The sequence below is a fragment of the Rhinoderma darwinii genome, unplaced genomic scaffold (assembly GCF_050947455.1).
Source record: "Rhinoderma darwinii isolate aRhiDar2 unplaced genomic scaffold, aRhiDar2.hap1 Scaffold_554, whole genome shotgun sequence".
Lineage (NCBI taxonomy): Eukaryota > Metazoa > Chordata > Amphibia > Anura > Rhinodermatidae > Rhinoderma > Rhinoderma darwinii.
This window is the reverse complement of record NW_027464105.1, coordinates 181,313-194,282: the sequence shown is the minus strand read 5'-3', so window position 1 is coordinate 194,282 and position 12,970 is coordinate 181,313. Positions and strand designations below refer to the sequence as shown.

At 34.5% G+C, this 12,970-nt stretch overlaps 15 non-coding genes across 15 annotated transcripts; all 15 read left to right on the top strand.

Moving 5' to 3' along the window:
* The first annotated feature begins 650 nt into the window (after nt 1-650).
* On the top strand, nt 651-732 carry TRNAS-GCU (transfer RNA serine (anticodon GCU)). The gene has a single exon. It is a non-coding gene; the product is annotated as a tRNA-Ser (tRNA).
* A 404-nt stretch (nt 733-1,136) lies between these two features.
* Nucleotides 1,137-1,218, top strand: TRNAS-GCU (transfer RNA serine (anticodon GCU)). The gene has a single exon. It is a non-coding gene; the product is annotated as a tRNA-Ser (tRNA).
* An 890-nt stretch (nt 1,219-2,108) lies between these two features.
* On the top strand, nt 2,109-2,190 carry TRNAS-GCU (transfer RNA serine (anticodon GCU)). Its single transcript has one exon. It is a non-coding gene; the product is annotated as a tRNA-Ser (tRNA).
* An 890-nt stretch (nt 2,191-3,080) lies between these two features.
* TRNAS-GCU (transfer RNA serine (anticodon GCU)) lies at nt 3,081-3,162 on the top strand. The gene has a single exon. It is a non-coding gene; the product is annotated as a tRNA-Ser (tRNA).
* An 890-nt stretch (nt 3,163-4,052) lies between these two features.
* TRNAS-GCU (transfer RNA serine (anticodon GCU)) lies at nt 4,053-4,134 on the top strand. The gene has a single exon. It is a non-coding gene; the product is annotated as a tRNA-Ser (tRNA).
* An 890-nt stretch (nt 4,135-5,024) lies between these two features.
* TRNAS-GCU (transfer RNA serine (anticodon GCU)) lies at nt 5,025-5,106 on the top strand. The gene has a single exon. It is a non-coding gene; the product is annotated as a tRNA-Ser (tRNA).
* An 890-nt stretch (nt 5,107-5,996) lies between these two features.
* TRNAS-GCU (transfer RNA serine (anticodon GCU)) lies at nt 5,997-6,078 on the top strand. Its single transcript has one exon. It is a non-coding gene; the product is annotated as a tRNA-Ser (tRNA).
* Nucleotides 6,079-6,972: 894 nt separating this feature from the next.
* TRNAS-GCU (transfer RNA serine (anticodon GCU)) lies at nt 6,973-7,054 on the top strand. The gene has a single exon. It is a non-coding gene; the product is annotated as a tRNA-Ser (tRNA).
* Nucleotides 7,055-7,940: 886 nt separating this feature from the next.
* TRNAS-GCU (transfer RNA serine (anticodon GCU)) lies at nt 7,941-8,022 on the top strand. The gene has a single exon. It is a non-coding gene; the product is annotated as a tRNA-Ser (tRNA).
* Nucleotides 8,023-8,907: 885 nt separating this feature from the next.
* Nucleotides 8,908-8,989, top strand: TRNAS-GCU (transfer RNA serine (anticodon GCU)). Its single transcript has one exon. It is a non-coding gene; the product is annotated as a tRNA-Ser (tRNA).
* A 1,382-nt stretch (nt 8,990-10,371) lies between these two features.
* TRNAS-GCU (transfer RNA serine (anticodon GCU)) lies at nt 10,372-10,453 on the top strand. The gene has a single exon. It is a non-coding gene; the product is annotated as a tRNA-Ser (tRNA).
* A 403-nt stretch (nt 10,454-10,856) lies between these two features.
* TRNAS-GCU (transfer RNA serine (anticodon GCU)) lies at nt 10,857-10,938 on the top strand. The gene has a single exon. It is a non-coding gene; the product is annotated as a tRNA-Ser (tRNA).
* Nucleotides 10,939-11,834: 896 nt separating this feature from the next.
* On the top strand, nt 11,835-11,916 carry TRNAS-GCU (transfer RNA serine (anticodon GCU)). The gene has a single exon. It is a non-coding gene; the product is annotated as a tRNA-Ser (tRNA).
* Nucleotides 11,917-12,319: 403 nt separating this feature from the next.
* On the top strand, nt 12,320-12,401 carry TRNAS-GCU (transfer RNA serine (anticodon GCU)). The gene has a single exon. It is a non-coding gene; the product is annotated as a tRNA-Ser (tRNA).
* Nucleotides 12,402-12,804: 403 nt separating this feature from the next.
* On the top strand, nt 12,805-12,886 carry TRNAS-GCU (transfer RNA serine (anticodon GCU)). The gene has a single exon. It is a non-coding gene; the product is annotated as a tRNA-Ser (tRNA).
* Nucleotides 12,887-12,970: the final 84 nt, after the last annotated feature.

The following is a 12,970-nucleotide window of genomic DNA, read 5'->3' as shown; positions in this document are numbered from 1 at the left end:
AATGACATTTTTATAAACAAGAATAGATTTGATTTTAAATAAGGGAAAATACATTTAGAATACATATTACTGACACTTCTCAAAATTTGTAAAACACTTTTTAGGGATCAGGTTTGGTTATAAAACAGCTGGAAACTAACCAAAGAAAAAAAATGAAAATAAGTTGACGAGGTGTCCGAGTGGTTAAGGCGATAGACTGCTAATCCATTGTGCTCTGCATGCATGGGTTCAAATCCCATCCTCGTCAGGTGTTTTTGTAAATGACCATTATTGTCTTCCAAAGCCCAAGATTGCAGGCAGGGCTAATACTGCCAAAACAGGTTGAAATTTGTTAAGCCGATTAGAGGAGCAGAACTCTAAAAACTTGTGTAAATGATAAACCTTCTAGAAAATGTTTGCATGGAACTATTACTACAAATGTTTTTTTTTGTAGATGTGTTCTAGTAGACCTATATATACACTCATCTAGTTCTTGCATGCCATTTAATGACATTTTTATAAACAAGAAAAGATTTGATTTTAAATAAGGGAAAAAAAATTTAGAATACATATTACTGACCCTTCTCAAAATTTGTAAAACACTTTTTAGGGATCAGGTTTGGTTATAAAACAGCTGGAAACTAACCAAAGAAAAAGAATGAAAATAAGTTGACGAGGTGGCCGAGTGGTTAAGGCGATAGACTGCTAATCCATTGTGCTCTGCATGCATGGGTTCAAATCCCATCCTCGTCGGGTGTTTTTGTAAATGACCATTATTGTCTTCCAAAGCCCAAGATTGCAGGCAGGGCTAATACTGCCAAAACAGGTTGAAATTTGTTAAGCCGATTAGAGGAGCAGAACTCTAAAAACTTGTGTAAATGATAAACCTTCTAGAAAATGTTTGCATGGAACTATTACTACAAATGTTTTTTTTTGTAGATGTGTTCTAGTAGACCTATATATACACTCATCTAGTTCTTGCATGCCATTTAATGACATTTTTATAAACAAGAAAAGATTTGATTTTAAATAAGGGAAAAAAAATTTAGAATACATATTACTGACACTTCTCAAAATTTGTAAAACACTTTTTAGGGATCAGGTTTGGTTATAAAACAGCTGGAAACTAACCAAAGAAAAAAAAATGAAAATAAGTAGACAAGGTGGCCGAGTGGTTAAGGCGATAGACTGCTAATCCATTGTGCTCTGCATGCATGGGTTCAAATCCCATCCTCGTCGGGTGTTTTTGTAAATGACCCTTATTGTCTTCCAAAGCCCAAGATTGCAGGCAGGGCTAATACTGCCAAAACAGGTTGAAATTTGTTAAGCCGATTAGAGGAGCAGAACTCTAAAAACTTGTGTAAATGATAAACCTTCTAGAAAATGTTTGCATGGAACTATTACTACAAATGTTTTTTTTTGTAGATGTGTTCTAGTAGACCTATATATACACTCATCTAGTTCTTGCATGCCATTTAATGACATTTTTATAAACAAGAATAGATTTGAATTTAAATAAGGGAAAATACATTTAGAATACATATTACTGACACTTCTCAAAATTTGTAAAACACTTTTTAGGGATTAGGTTTGGTTATAAAACAGCTGGAAACTAACCAAAGAAAAAAAAAATGAAAATAAGTTGACGAGGTGGCCGAGTGGTTAAGGCGATGGACAGCTAATCCATTGTGCTCTGCATGCATGGCTTCAAATCCCATCCTTGTCGGGTGTTTTTGTAAATGACCCTTATTGTCTTCCAAAGCCCAAGATTGCAGGCAGGGCTAATACTGCCAAAACAGGTTGAAATTTGTTAAGCCGATTAGAGGAGCAGAACTCTAAAAACTTGTGTAAATGATAAACCTTCTAGAAAATGTTTGCATGGAACTATTACTACAAATGTTTTTTTTTGTAGATGTGTTCTAGTAGACCTATATATACACTCATCTAGTTCTTGCATGCCATTTAATGACATTTTTATAAACAAGAAAAGATTTGATTTTAAATAAGGGAAAAAAAATTTAGAATACATATTACTGACACTTCTCAAAATTTGTAAAACACTTTTTAGGGATCAGGTTTGGTTATAAAACAGCTGGAAACTAACCAAAGAAAAAAAATGAAAATAAGTTGACGAGGTGGCCGAGTGGTTAAGGCGATAGACTGCTAATCCATTGTGCTCTGCATGCATGGGTTCAAATCCCATCCTCGTCGGGTGTTTTTGTAAATGACCATTATTGTCTTCCAAAGCCCAAGATTGCAGGCAGGGCTAATACTGCCAAAACAGGTTGAAATTTGTTAAGCCGATTAGAGGAGCAGAACTCTAAAAACTTGTGTAAATGATAAACCTTCTAGAAAATGTTTGCATGGAACTATTACTACAAATGTTTTTTTTTGTAGATGTGTTCTAGTAGACCTATATATACACTCATCTAGTTCTTGCATGCCATTTAATGACATTTTTATAAACAAGAATAGATTTGAATTTAAATAAGGGAAAATACATTTAGAATACATATTACTGACACTTCTCAAAATTTGTAAAACACTTTTTAGGGATTAGGTTTGGTTATAAAACAGCTGGAAACTAACCAAAGAAAAAAAAAATGAAAATAAGTTGACGAGGTGGCCGAGTGGTTAAGGCGATGGACAGCTAATCCATTGTGCTCTGCATGCATGGCTTCAAATCCCATCCTTGTCGGGTGTTTTTGTAAATGACCCTTATTGTCTTCCAAAGCCCAAGATTGCAGGCAGGGCTAATACTGCCAAAACAGGTTGAAATTTGTTAAGCCGATTAGAGGAGCAGAACTCTAAAAACTTGTGTAAATGATAAACCTTCTAGAAAATGTTTGCATGGAACTATTACTACAAATGTTTTTTTTTGTAGATGTGTTCTAGTAGACCTATATATACACTCATCTAGTTCTTGCATGCCATTTAATGACATTTTTATAAACAAGAAAAGATTTGATTTTAAATAAGGGAAAAAAAATTTAGAATACATATTACTGACACTTCTCAAAATTTGTAAAACACTTTTTAGGGATCAGGTTTGGTTATAAAACAGCTGGAAACTAACCAAAGAAAAAAAATGAAAATAAGTTGACGAGGTGGCCGAGTGGTTAAGGCGATAGACTGCTAATCCATTGTGCTCTGCATGCATGGGTTCAAATCCCATCCTCGTCGGGTGTTTTTGTAAATGACCATTATTGTCTTCCAAAGCCCAAGATTGCAGGCAGGGCTAATACTGCCAAAACAGGTTGAAATTTGTTAAGCCGATTAGAGGAGCAGAACTCTAAAAACTTGTGTAAATGATAAACCTTCTAGAAAATGTTTGCATGGAACTATTACTACAAATGTTTTTTTTTGTAGATGTGTTCTAGTAGACCTATATATACACTCATCTAGTTCTTGCATGCCATTTAATGACATTTTTATAAACAAGAATAGATTTGAATTTAAATAAGGGAAAATACATTTAGAATACATATTACTGACACTTCTCAAAATTTGTAAAACACTTTTTAGGGATTAGGTTTGGTTATAAAACAGCTGGAAACTAACCAAAGAAAAAAAAAATGAAAATAAGTTGACGAGGTGGCCGAGTGGTTAAGGCGATGGACAGCTAATCCATTGTGCTCTGCATGCATGGCTTCAAATCCCATCCTTGTCGGGTGTTTTTGTAAATGACCCTTATTGTCTTCCAAAGCCCAAGATTGCAGGCAGGGCTAATACTGCCAAAACAGGTTGAAATTTGTTAAGCCGATTAGAGGAGCAGAACTCTAAAAACTTGTGTAAATGATAAACCTTCTAGAAAATGTTTGCATGGAACTATTACTACAAATGTTTTTTTTTGTAGATGTGTTCTAGTAGACCTATATATACACTCATCTAGTTCTTGCATGCCATTTAATGACATTTTTATAAACAAGAAAAGATTTGATTTTAAATAAGGGAAAAAAAATTTAGAATACATATTACTGACACTTCTCAAAATTTGTAAAACACTTTTTAGGGATCAGGTTTGGTTATAAAACAGCTGGAAACTAACCAAAGAAAAAAAATGAAAATAAGTTGACGAGGTGGCCGAGTGGTTAAGGCGATAGACTGCTAATCCATTGTGCTCTGCATGCATGGGTTCAAATCCCATCCTCGTCGGGTGTTTTTGTAAATGACCATTATTGTCTTCCAAAGCCCAAGATTGCAGGCAGGGCTAATACTGCCAAAACAGGTTGAAATTTGTTAAGCCGATTAGAGGAGCAGAACTCTAAAAACTTGTGTAAATGATAAACCTTCTAGAAAATGTTTGCATGGAACTATTACTACAAATGTTTTTTTTTGTAGATGTGTTCTAGTAGACCTATATATACACTCATCTAGTTCTTGCATGCCATTTAATGACATTTTTATAAACAAGAATAGATTTGAATTTAAATAAGGGAAAATACATTTAGAATACATATTACTGACACTTCTCAAAATTTGTAAAACACTTTTTAGGGATTAGGTTTGGTTATAAAACAGCTGGAAACTAACCAAAGAAAAAAAAAATGAAAATAAGTTGACGAGGTGGCCGAGTGGTTAAGGCGATGGACAGCTAATCCATTGTGCTCTGCATGCATGGCTTCAAATCCCATCCTTGTCGGGTGTTTTTGTAAATGACCCTTATTGTCTTCCAAAGCCCAAGATTGCAGGCAGGGCTAATACTGCCAAAACAGGTTGAAATTTGTTAAGCCGATTAGAGGAGCAGAACTCTAAAAACTTGTGTAAATGATAAACCTTCTAGAAAATGTTTGCATGGAACTATTACTACAAATGTTTTTTTTTGTAGATGTGTTCTAGTAGACCTATATATACACTCATCTAGTTCTTGCATGCCATTTAATGACATTTTTATAAACAAGAAAAGATTTGATTTTAAATAAGGGAAAAAAAATTTAGAATACATATTACTGACACTTCTCAAAATTTGTAAAACACTTTTTAGGGATCAGGTTTGGTTATAAAACAGCTGGAAACTAACCAAAGAAAAAAAATGAAAATAAGTTGACGAGGTGGCCGAGTGGTTAAGGCGATAGACTGCTAATCCATTGTGCTCTGCATGCATGGGTTCAAATCCCATCCTCGTCGGGTGTTTTTGTAAATGACCATTATTGTCTTCCAAAGCCCAAGATTGCAGGCAGGGCTAATACTGCCAAAACAGGTTGAAATTTGTTAAGCCGATTAGAGGAGCAGAACTCTAAAAACTTGTGTAAATGATAAACCTTCTAGAAAATGTTTGCATGGAACTATTACTACAAATGTTTTTTTTTGTAGATGTGTTCTAGTAGACCTATATATACACTCATCTAGTTCTTGCATGCCATTTAATGACATTTTTATAAACAAGAATAGATTTGAATTTAAATAAGGGAAAATACATTTAGAATACATATTACTGACACTTCTCAAAATTTGTAAAACACTTTTTAGGGATTAGGTTTGGTTATAAAACAGCTGGAAACTAACCAAAGAAAAAAAAAATGAAAATAAGTTGACGAGGTGGCCGAGTGGTTAAGGCGATGGACAGCTAATCCATTGTGCTCTGCATGCATGGCTTCAAATCCCATCCTTGTCGGGTGTTTTTGTAAATGACCCTTATTGTCTTCCAAAGCCCAAGATTGCAGGCAGGGCTAATACTGCCAAAACAGGTTGAAATTTGTTAAGCCGATTAGAGGAGCAGAACTCTAAAAACTTGTGTAAATGATAAACCTTCTAGAAAATGTTTGCATGGAACTATTACTACAAATGTTTTTTTTTGTAGATGTGTTCTAGTAGACCTATATATACACTCATCTAGTTCTTGCATGCCATTTAATGACATTTTTATAAACAAGAATAGATTTGATTTTAAATAAGGGAAAATACATTTAGAATACATATTACTGACACTTCTCAAAATTTGTAAAACACTTTTTAGGGATCAGGTTTGGTTATAAAACAGCTGGAAACTAACCAAAGAAAAAAAATGAAAATAAGTTGACGAGGTGGCCGAGTGGTTAAGGCGATGGACTGCTAATCCATTGTGCTCTGCATGCATGGGTTCAAATCCCATCCTCGTCGGGTGTTTTTGGAAATGACCCTTATTGTCTTCCAAAGCCCAAGATTGCAGGCAGGGCTAAAATACTGCCAAAACAGGTTGAAATTTGTTAAGCCGATTAGAGGAGCAGAACTCTAAAAACTTGTGTAAATGATAAACCTTCTAGAAAATGTTTGCATGGAACTATTACTACAAATGTTTTTTTTTGTAGATGTGTTCTAGTAGACCTATATATACACTCATCTAGTTCTTGCATGCCATTTAATGACATTTTTATAAACAAGAATAGATTTGATTTTAAATAAGGGAAAATACATTTAGAATACATATTACTGACACTTCTCAAAATTTGTAAAACACTTTTTAGGGATTAGGTTTGGTTATAAAACAGCTGGAAACTAACCAAAGAAAAAAAAAAATGAAAATAAGTTGACGAGGTGGCCGAGTGGTTAAGGCGATGGACAGCTAATCCATTGTGCTCTGCATGCATGGCTTCAAATCCCATCCTTGTTGGGTGTTTTTGTAAATGACCCTTATTGTCTTCCAAAGCCCAAGATTGCAGGCAGGGCTAATACTGCCAAAACAGGTTGAAATTTGTTAAGCCGATTAGAGGAGCAGAACTCTAAAAACTTGTGTAAATGATAAACCTTCTAGAAAATGTTTGCATGGAACTATTACTACAAATGTTTTTTTTTGTAGATGTGTTCTAGTAGACCTATATATACACTCATCTAGTTCTTGCATGCCATTTAATGACATTTTTATAAACAAGAAAAGATTTGATTTTAAATAAGGGAAAAAAAATTTAGAATACATATTACTGACACTTCTCAAAATTTGTAAAACACTTTTTAGGGATCAGGTTTGGTTATAAAACAGCTGGAAACTAACCAAAGAAAAAAAAATGAAAATAAGTAGACGAGGTGGCCGAGTGGTTAAGGCGATAGACTGCTAATCCATTGTGCTCTGCATGCATGGGTTCAAATCCCATCCTCGTCGGGTGTTTTTGTAAATGACCATTATTGTCTTCCAAAGCCCAAGATTGCAGGCAGGGCTAATACTGCCAAAACAGGTTGAAATTTGTTAAGCCGATTAGAGGAGCAGAACTCTAAAAACTTGTGTAAATGATAAACCTTCTAGAAAATGTTTGCATGGAACTATTACTACAAATGTTTTTTTTTGTAGATGTGTTCTAGTAGACCTATATATACACTCATCTAGTTCTTGCATGCCATTTAATGACATTTTTATAAACAAGAATAGATTTGATTTTAAATAAGGGAAAATACATTTAGAATACATATTACTGACACTTCTCAAAATTTGTAAAACACTTTTTAGGGATCAGGTTTGGTTATAAAACAGCTGGAAACTAACCAAAGAAAAAAATGAAAATAAGTTGACGAGGTGGCCGAGTGGTTAAGGCGATGGACAGCTAATCCATTGTGCTCTGCATGCATGGCTTCAAATCCCATCCTTGTCGGGTGTTTTTGTAAATGACCCTTATTGTCTTCCAAAGCCCAAGATTGCAGGCAGGGCTAATACTGCCAAAACAGGTTGAAATTTGTTAAGCCGATTAGAGGAGCAGAACTCTAAAAACTTGTGTAAATGATAAACCTTCTAGAAAATGTTTGCATGGAACTATTACTACAAATGTTTTTTTTGTAGATGTGTTCTAGTAGACCTATATATACACTCATCTAGTTCTTGCATGCCATTTAATGACATTTTTATAAACAAGAATAGATTTGATTTTAAATAAGGGAAAATAAATTTAGAATACATATTACTGACACTTCTCAAAATTTGTAAAACACTTTTTAGGGATCAGGTTTGGTTATAAAACAGCTGGAAACTAACCAAAGAAAAAAAATGAAAATAAGTAGACGAGGTGGCCGAGTGGTTAAGGCGATAGACTGCTAATCCATTGTGCTCTGCATGCATGGGTTCAAATCCCATCCTCGTCGGGTGTTTTTGTAAATGACCATTATTGTCTTCCAAAGCCCAAGATTGCAGGCAGGGCTAATACTGCCAAAACAGGTTGAAATTTGTTAAGCCGATTAGAGGAGCAGAACTCTAAAAACTTGTGTAAATGATAAACCTTCTAGAAAATGTTTGCATGGAACTATTACTACAAATGTTTTTTTTTGTAGATGTGTTCTAGTAGACCTATATATACACTCATCTAGTTCTTGCATGCCATTTAATGACATTTTTATAAACAAGAATAGATTTGATTTTAAATAAGGGAAAATACATTTAGAATACATATTACTGACACTTCTCAAAATTTGTAAAACACTTTTTAGGGATCAGGTTTGGTTATAAAACAGCTGGAAACTAACCAAAGAAAAAAATGAAAATAAGTTGACGAGGTGGCCGAGTGGTTAAGGCGATGGACAGCTAATCCATTGTGCTCTGCATGCATGGCTTCAAATCCCATCCTTGTCGGGTGTTTTTGTAAATGACCCTTATTGTCTTCCAAAGCCCAAGATTGCAGGCAGGGCTAATACTGCCAAAACAGGTTGAAATTTGTTAAGCCGATTAGAGGAGCAGAACTCTAAAAACTTGTGTAAATGATAAACCTTCTAGAAAATGTTTGCATGGAACTATTACTACAAATGTTTTTTTTGTAGATGTGTTCTAGTAGACCTATATATACACTCATCTAGTTCTTGCATGCCATTTAATGACATTTTTATAAACAAGAATAGATTTGATTTTAAATAAGGGAAAATACATTTAGAATACATATTACTGACACTTCTCAAAATTTGTAAAACACTTTTTAGGGATCAGGTTTGGTTATAAAACAGCTGGAAACTAACCAAAGAAAAAAATGAAAATAAGTTGACGAGGTGGCCGAGTGGTTAAGGCGATGGACTGCTAATCCATTGTGCTCTGCATGCATGGGTTCAAATCCCATCCTCGTCGGGTGTTTTTGGAAATGACCCTTATTGTCTTCCAAAGCCCAAGATTGCAGGCAGGGCTAAAATACTGCCAAAACAGGTTGAAATTTGTTAAGCCGATTAGAGGAGCAGAACTCTAAAAACTTGTGTAAATGATAAACCTTCTAGAAAATGTTTGCATGGAACTATTACTACAAATGTTTTTTTTTGTAGATGTGTTCTAGTAGACCTATATATACACTCATCTAGTTCTTGCATGCCATTTAATGACATTTTTATAAACAAGAATAGATTTGATTTTAAATAAGGGAAAATACATTTAGAATACATATTACTGACACTTCTCAAAATTTGTAAAACACTTTTTAGGGATCAGGTTTGGTTATAAAACAGCTGGAAACTAACCAAAGAAAAAAAAAATGAAAATAAGTTGACGAGGTGGCCGAGTGGTTAAGGCGATGGACAGCTAATCCATTGTGCTCTGCATGCATGGCTTCAAATCCCATCCTTGTCGGGTGTTTTTGTAAATGACCCTTATTGTCTTCCAAAGCCCAAGATTGCAGGCAGGGCTAATACTGCCAAAACAGGTTGAAATTTGTTAAGCCGATTAGAGGAGCAGAACTCTAAAAACTTGTGTAAATGATAAACCTTCTAGAAAATGTTTGCATGGAACTATTACTACAAATGTTTTTTTTGTAGATGTGTTCTAGTAGACCTATATATACACTCATCTAGTTCTTGCATGCCATTTAATGACATTTTTATAAACAAGAAAAGATTTGATTTTAAATAAGGGAAAATACATTTAGAATACATATTACTGACACTTCTCAAAATTTGTAAAACACTTTTTAGGGATCAGGTTTGGTTATAAAACAGCTGGAAACTAACCAAAGAAAAAAAATGAAAATAAGTAGACGAGGTGGCCGAGTGGTTAAGGCGATAGACTGCTAATCCATTGTGCTCTGCATGCATGGCTTCAAATCCCATCCTTGTCGGGTGTTTTTGTAAATGACCCTTATTGTCTTCCAAAGCCCAAGATTGCAGGCAGGGCTAATACTGCCAAAACAGGTTGAAATTTGTTAAGCCGATTAGAGGAGCAGAACTCTAAAAACTTGTGTAAATGATAAACCTTCTAGAAAATGTTTGCATGGAACTATTACTACAAATGTTTTTTTTTGTAGATGTGTTCTAGTAGACCTATATATACACTCATCTAGTTCTTGCATGCCATTTAATGACATTTTTATAAACAAGAAAAGATTTGATTTTAAATAAGGGAAAATAAATTTAGAATACATATTACTGACACTTCTCAAAATTTGTAAAACACTTTTTAGGGATCAGGTTTGGTTATAAAACAGCTGGAAACTAACCAAAGAAAAAAAATGAAAATGAAAATAAGTTGACGAGGTGGCCGAGTGGTTAAGGCGATGGACTGCTAATCCATTGTGCTCTGCATGCATGGGTTCAAATCCCATCCTCGTCGGGTGTTTTTGGAAATGACCCTTATTGTCTTCCAAAGCCCAAGATTGCAGGCAGGGCTAATACTGCCAAAACAGGTTGAAATTTGTTAAGCCGATTAGAGGAGCAGAACTTTAAAAACTTGTGTAAATGATAAACCTTCTAGAAAATGTTTGCATGGAACTATTACTACAAATGTTTTTTTTTGTAGATGTGTTCTAGTAGACCTATATATACACTCATCTAGTTCTTGCATGCCATTTAATGACATTTTTATAAACAAGAAAAGATTTGATTTTAAATAAGGGAAAAAAAATTTAGAATACATTTTACTGACACTTCTCAAAATTTGTAAAACACTTTTTAGGGATCAGGTTTGGTTATAAAACAGCTGGAAACTAACCAAAGAAAAAAAATGAAAATAAGTTGACGAGGTGGCCGAGTGGTTAAGGTGATGGACTGCTAATCCATTGTGCTCTGCATGCATGGGTTCAAATCCCATCCTCGTCGGGTGTTTTTGTAAATGACCCTTATTGTCTTCCAAAGCCCAAGATTGCAGGCAGGGCTAATACTGCCAAAACAGGTTGAAATTTGTTAAGCCGATTAGAGGAGCAGAACTCTAATAACTTGGGTAAATGATAAACCTTCTAGAAAATGCTTGCATGGAACTATTACTACAAATGTTTTTTTTTGTAGATGTGTTCTAGTAGACCTATATATACACTCATCTAGTTCTTGCATGCCATTTAATGACATTTTTATAAACAAGAATAGATTTGATTTTAAATAAGGGAAAATACACTTAGAATACATATTACTGACACTTCTCAAAATTTGTAAAACACTTTTTAGGGATCAGGTTTGGTTATAAAACAGCTGGAAACTAACCAAAGAAAAAAAAAATGAAAATAAGTTGACGAGGTGGCCGAGTGGTTAAGGCGATGGACAGCTAATCCATTGTGCTCTGCATGCATGGCTTCAAATCCCATCCTTGTCGGGTGTTTTTGTAAATGACCCTTATTGTCTTCCAAAGCCCAAGATTGCAGGCAGGGCTAATACTGCCAAAACAGGTTGAAATTTGTTAAGCCGATTAGAGGAGCAGAACTCTAAAAACTTGTGTAAATGATAAACCTTCTAGAAAATGTTTGCATGGAACTATTACTACAAATGTTTTTTTTTGTAGATGTGTTCTAGTAGACCTATATATACACTCATCTAGTTCTTGCATGCCATTTAATGACATTTTTATAAACAAGAAAAGATTTGATTTTAAATAAGGGAAAATAAATTTAGAATACATATTACTGACACTTCTCAAAATTTGTAAAACACTTTTTAGGGATCAGGTTTGGTTATAAAACAGCTGGAAACTAACCAAAGAAAAAAAATGAAAATGAAAATAAGTTGACGAGGTGGCCGAGTGGTTAAGGCGATGGACTGCTAATCCATTGTGCTCTGCATGCATGGGTTCAAATCCCATCCTCGTCGGGTGTTTTTGGAAATGACCCTTATTGTCTTCCAAAGCCCAAGATTGCAGGCAGGGCTAATACTGCCAAAACAGGTTGAAATTTGTTAAGCCGATTAGAGGAGCAGAACTTTAAAAACTTGTGTAAATGATAAACCTTCTAGAAAATGTTTGCATGGAACTATTACTACAAATGTTTTTTTTTGTAGATGTGTTCTAGTAGACCTATATATACACTCATCTAGTTCTTGCATGCCATTTAATGACATTTTTATAAACAAGAAAAGATTTGATTTTAAATAAGGGAAAAAAAATTTAGAATACATTTTACTGACACTTCTCAAAATTTGTAAAACACTTTTTAGGGATCAGGTTTGGTTATAAAACAGCTGGAAACTAACCAAAGAAAAAAAATGAAAATAAGTTGACGAGGTGGCCGAGTGGTTAAGGTGATGGACTGCTAATCCATTGTGCTCTGCATGCATGGGTTCAAATCCCATCCTCGTCGGGTGTTTTTGTAAATGACCCTTATTGTCTTCCAAAGCCCAAGATTGCAGGCAGGGCTAATACTGCCAAAACAGGTTGAAATTTGTTAAGCCGATTAGAGGAGCAGAACTCTAATAACTTGGGTAAATGATAAACCTTCTAGAAAATGTTTGCATGGAACTATTACTACAAATGTTTTTTTTTGTAGATGTGTTCTAGTAGACCTATATATACACTCATCTAGTTCTTGCATGCCATTTAATGACATTTTTATAAACAAGAATAGATTTGATTTTAAATAAGGGAAAATACACTTAGAATACATATTACTGACACTTGTCAAAATTTGTAAAACACTTTTTAGGGATCAGGTTTGGTTATAAAACAGCTGGAAACTAACCAAAGAAAAAAAATGAAAATAAGTTGACGAGGTGGCCGAGTGGTTAAGGCGATAGACTGCTAATCCATTGTGCTCTGCATGCATGGGTTCAAATCCCATCCTCGTCGGGTGTTTTTGTAAATGACCATTATTGTCTTCCAAAGCCCAAGATTGCAGGCAGGGCTAATACTGCCAAAACAGGTTGAAATTTG